Source organism: Ambystoma mexicanum, chromosome 10, assembly GCF_040938575.1.
Source record: "Ambystoma mexicanum isolate Mex_15411 chromosome 10, UKY_AmexF1_1, whole genome shotgun sequence".
Lineage (NCBI taxonomy): Eukaryota > Metazoa > Chordata > Amphibia > Caudata > Ambystomatidae > Ambystoma > Ambystoma mexicanum.
In genome coordinates, this window is record NC_090932.1 from 638,352,104 (window position 1) to 638,357,766 (window position 5,663).

At 49.0% G+C, this 5,663-nt stretch overlaps 1 pseudogene; it reads left to right on the forward strand.

Annotated features, from left to right (window-relative positions):
- The first annotated feature begins 1,968 nt into the window (after positions 1–1,968).
- Positions 1,969–2,035, forward strand: LOC138496859 (U6 spliceosomal RNA; annotated as a pseudogene).
- The last annotated feature ends 3,628 nt before the right edge of the window (positions 2,036–5,663 follow it).

A 5,663-nucleotide genomic window follows, 5' to 3' on the forward strand; every position in this document is an offset into this window, starting at 1 on the left:
TCAGAGGGGGGGTGGGACCATGAGGAGGTTTTAGAGGAGGGTAAGTGGGGACCGACTCACCTGCTCCTAGGATGGGAAATAGGAGCAGGTGCAGGAAGCGGGTCGGTACACCGACGCTGCCTCGGCCAAAACAACCAATCAGGGGCGGGATGGGAGGCGGGAGCGAGAGGGGAAGAAACAGGAAGCGGGCTGGGGAGCTCGGGGCACGCAGGGGCCTGGGGGCATTTTTGGAGAAAAAGGTGGCCAAGGAGGGCCAAGGCACTCACCTTCTGCCACCCCTTCAGGAATGGCGAGAGGGAGCCAGTGCGGGTCGCTAGGCCCTGCAGCAACACGTGGGGAAGGCCAATCAGCTGGCGGGAAGAGGAGGGAACCAGGAAGTGCAAGCGGGAGGGAGACAGGGAGAAAAGAAGGCCTCGCAAAGGGGCTCTGGCAGCCGAAAACGGCTGGATTCGAATTAGGTGGCCCAGGAGCAGCCAAGGCACTCACCTGCTGCAGCCCCTTGAGGAATGGGCGAGCGGGAGCCTCTGCGGGTCGCTAGGCCCTGCAGCAACATGTGGGGAAGGCCAATCAGCTGGCGGGAGGAGGAGGGAACCACGAAGTGCAAGCGGGAGGGAGGCGGGGAGAAAATAAGGCCTTGCAAAGGGGCTCTGGCAGCCGAAAAACGTCTGGAATCGAATTAGGTGGCCAAGGAGGGGCCAAGGCACTCACCTGCTGCCGCCCCTTCAGGAATGGCGAGCGGGAGCAAGTGCGGGTCGCTAGGCCCTGCAGCAACACGTGGGGAAGGCCAATCAGCTGGCGGGAAGAGGAGGGAACCAGGAAGTGCAAGCGGGAGGGAGACAGGGAGAAAAGAAGGCCTCGCAAAGGGGCTCTGGCAGCCGAAAACGGCTGGATTCGAATTAGGTGGCCCAGGAGGAGCCAAGGCACTCACCTGCTGCAGCCCCTTGAGGAATGGGCGAGCGGGAGCCTCTGCGGGTCGCTAGGCCCTGCAGCAACACGTGGGGAAGGCCAATCAGCTGGCGGGAGGAGGAGGGAACCACGAAGTGCAAGCGGGAGGGAGGCGGGGAGAAAATAAGGCCTTGCAAAGGGGCTCTGGCAGCCGAAAAACGTCTGGAATCGAATTAGGTGGCCAAGGAGGGGCCAAGGCACTCACCTGCTGCTGCCCCTTCAGGAATGGCGAGCGGGAGCCAGTGCGGGTCGCTAGGCCCTGCAGCAACACGTGGGGAAGGCCAATCAGCTGGTGGGAAGAGGAGGGAACCAGGAAGTGCAAGCGGGAGGGAGACAGGGAGAAAAGAAGGCCTCGCAAAGGGGCTCTGGCAGCCGAAAACGGCTGGATTCGAATTAGGTGGCCCAGGAGGAGCCAAGGCACTCACCTGCTTTATACCAACTCCACCTATGGGAGAAGAGGATGTCCCATTTATTTTAATAACTAAAGACCACTGCCGCCCTGACACTTCTAATCGTTTAAGTGGCTTTTCACCTCAATACAAGTGACTTGGCAACTACCCCCTGCCAACATCTTGCAAAGCGTCTTGGGCATGTTGGAATATAGACCGTAGTGTCTAAGCAGTATTGCCCACTTTACAAGCATGCTTACATTGTAATGTGTCAAGCCCTTAAACGTTGTACGTTAGGGTATTAAATGGCGCTTGCCCGCTTTTAGGTTCCCGTAGTACTATGCATACTTGGTCATGCATAGTACTATGCATACTTGGTCATGTTTACAGTAGTTTCCATGCTCTTTGTAATGCCATCTTAACACCCGTAAATTAATATGTGACGTGCAGTACCACATGGATATTTTTGTATTATAACGTTCACGTCACTAACGGCACTCGTTCCACCCTAAACTGCCTGTGCGATACTGGTTTCCTGCTTTGTGCGTAGATCTGAATCAGAAAGCGAACACAAAAATTAGTTATTTCGAATTGCATTTAAAACCGAATCCACCAGAAAGCAGAGACTCCACTCCAGAAGATTAGCATGGCCCGGACTGCGCAAGGATGACACGCAAATTTGTGAAACGTTCCATATTTTTGGACACATGCACGGACAGAAATGCCCTTTACTCTGCCTCTGACAGTATCATTGTTTTTTAAAGCAGGTCGCGAGGGCACGGCACCAGCGCTGACCACGTCGCAGACATCCCGCCGGAGCAGAAGCAGGAAGCCAGGCTGGGTAAGCGAAGCCTGGCTGCCTACTGCTGCTCCAGCGCGTGTGCGACGTGGTCAGCAGTGCCAGTGGCCGTGTGCCCTCGCCTGCGGCATCGCCGCCGGGTCCCAGGCTGCGCTGCTGGCTTTCAATAACAGTGCAGTGCACCCACGCACCTGACACCCGCCTCGACCCACCCACCAGTAGTACTACTCACCTTCTTCAGTGGAGTGCTGGATGGACTAGACACAAAGTAGCAGGAGCAGCGAGCACGCGTTGACACATGCAACTACTAAATAAAAATGGAGGACCACAGAAGCGTTGCAGCACGCTGTGGCCACTCCCCCTCCTCCTCTGATTGGTCGAAAGGCCAGAGGTCACAAGAGATTGACAGAGGTCGCTGGCCAATCAGCAGCGGTCGCTCTTTCGACCTCTGGCGACCCCCAAATGACGTCCCTGCTCTGGGGCAACCCTCTAAACTATTGTTCTTTAGCCTGCCAAGCCATTACAGAAAAGGGGAACGACTATATGCAAATCAAGCTTGGACCCATACCAAAAGGGGTAGTCCAGCCCAATCTGCAAGGTCACATCCCGACCACAAGCATCCACAGATATGTTTAGGCCTCATCAGGCTTCATTATTGAGGAGTAGCTTGGGTCTCTCAGTCCAGCAGGCTCAGGACCCACATCTGGGCCTACCCATCCCACTCAGGGTGACTAAAGCAGAACAAAAGGTGATGGCCCGAAGCTTTAGAATTAATCTTAACCTCTGTCACACCTTTGGGCAAACCTCCAAATCATCTTTCTTTAGCCTGATAAGCCGTTACAGAAAAGGGAAAGACCAAATGCAAATCAGGGTTGGTCTCGCCTGAAAAGGGGCAGTCCAGCCTGAACTGCTAGGTCACACCCCTTCTGCATGATACTACAAGCATTCAATTCGAAAACACATTTCAGCCTCATTGGGTGTCATCTTTGAAGAGTAGCTTGGGTATCTAGGCCTAGCAGGCTTGGGACCCACGTCAGGACATACCTGCCCCAGTTAGGGTGAATAAAGCAAAATGAAAGGTGATAGCTGGAAGGTTTAGAATTAATCTTAACCTCTTGCGCAGCTCTGGGTAATCATCCAAACTATTGTTCTTTAGCCTGCCAAGCCATTGCAGAAAGGGGAAAGACTATATGCAAATCAGGCTTGGTCCCACTCCAAAAGGGCCCTAACTGCTAGGTCACCCCTTCTGCACGAACCCACATGCATACCCAGAGGGGAACATTTGGAGTGCTCTGCTGGCTCCACAAGACATGCATGATGAGCCTACTGGCAACTACAGAGCTGTCCTTGATATTAACAATTTTTTGAAGCACTGTTAAGGCATAAAGTCAATGACTTGAACTATCCCTATCAAAAATAAAGGGTACCTGAAACTAATCTCTGGTCCTTCAGGTAAGGATACAGTAATTATAACACACACACTGGACCAGTAGATCGAGGAATGACAATATAGTCCTACTCCATTCTTTACTCAAAACATTATTTTATTTTAAATACAAAAGTTCAGCATATTTAATCCGTTTCACGTGTATCAATTATCCCATCACACATACATACTCACACTCTCATACCTGAAATCTCTCTTTACTGCATCAAAACATGGTAACATCACATCTATGGCCACCTGACATGTATTTTTTCCATTTCCTAAATACAGGTGTATCTATCTGTGTATAACAATGTACAACAGATTTACAAGTCAACACGTGTTACGGTTGTCTAAGCAGGGCATCACGAATCTTGCACCTAAGTTGATCCAACCTTCATCAGGACAAAAAGCAAAGTACCATGGGGTGATAGACATCATCTATAAAAAATACATGATAATAAAACCTATTACCATCCACTTCTATACTCCATCCTCGCTCATTTCGTCTGAACTATTATTGTCTTATCAAGTAACTTTCGTACTCACCTCCAATGAAATCATTGTTGGAGGAAGTACAGATGTTCTGGGCTGTGTCCCTTACAAGCTCTGCAAAACTCAGATATACTTCTGTACCTTGGCCTTGAACTATCCTCTGCCTGCATTTCAGGTGTTTATGAGCTGATCACTACTGTAGAACTGTAATGCATCTTTGGACCTCTTTGATCTTATTCTACCGATTCGAGATACTGACTCAAACATCAGTTGCCTGTTCTTCAGCTGATTTGAGATATTCACTGCTACAAGACCGCACTGCATTGATGTGACATCCGATGCTGACTCCACTGTCTCGACGGACACCATTCCTATGGGCACAAATGGCACAAATGGCACAAAACAAGTCAATGCTGACTTTACCCATTGTAAAGCACATAGAAGTCAATCTCATCACTGTCAATCAAGCCTAAAAGGCATTTGAAGTGGTTCTGTCACCATACACTGCCTTAAAGGACCCTTGTGACTATTAAGACCACACTCTCTACCTTTTTAAATAGTTATTCAATAAACTTAGCATGGTTGCTGAAATTATTGCCACTTAACCACTGCTCTCAGACCCAGAGTGCCTCCTTTCATTACAAAAGTCGGCATATCCTGTGCCTTCTCTTACATGGGTGTGTTATTTAGTGTTTTGCATTAGATGTGTGCATTGTTAGTGTTATTAAAGACTCCTATTATTAGAGAAATTTAATTGGCATTCCTTTCATGTTGGCACCCCAGTACTATTGTTTGAGTTTGGCCTGCCCTCACCCTACACTACTCTAAGAGGCAAAGGAGGAATACCATTCATGTTGTGCCTGTTTCATATTTATGATTTAGATCATGTTTCAGTAGTAGTGTGGGGCTAAGTAGGTGTTTAGAAACCATTACCAATCCCTGTACTGCTGCAGAGCAGAAGTCACTTTTTTATTGTGGTATGTTTTGTTCAACTTTACACACCAGATATCAAAAGAAATAACAGTATTTGAATAACATCCTTCACATATATTATTTACTTAAGTCATTCCCATCATGATAGAATGTTAAAAACGTTCACCATTTCTCTACAACACATTGTTATTGTTATTGTTATTGTTATTTTGCACTTATATAGCGCTTTATATACCATTGGTATGGTCTGAAGGCGCTGGTAGGTTGAACGCCCTTGGGAACCGAAGTTCAGATCAGTAGAGAGAGTAGGGAGAGTCAAAAGGTGCGTGTGAGCACCGGATATGTGTGCAGCTTGTGCGGTACACGTGTAATAGCTGCTTCTTATCGGTAGATGTGGTGGTTGAGAGATCAGGAGAATGTGTTCGTTCTGGCAGGATTTATCCGGAACGGATGTGGCTGCGTTAGGCCTGAGGAAAACGCCTGGCTGGGGGTGTGGGGCCAGCAGTGTTTACATAGAATGATGTGGAGTAAGCGGTGGATGTTCGTATGAGAACAGTTATACCGAATGGTGTCATAGTATCTCTGTGTTCTAGTTGAGTGGTGATGTAAAGGAGAGAGTAAGCGTGGGGTGTGGTGTGATGGGTTATATGCTCTTTCAGTGTGCAAACTTCTAAAT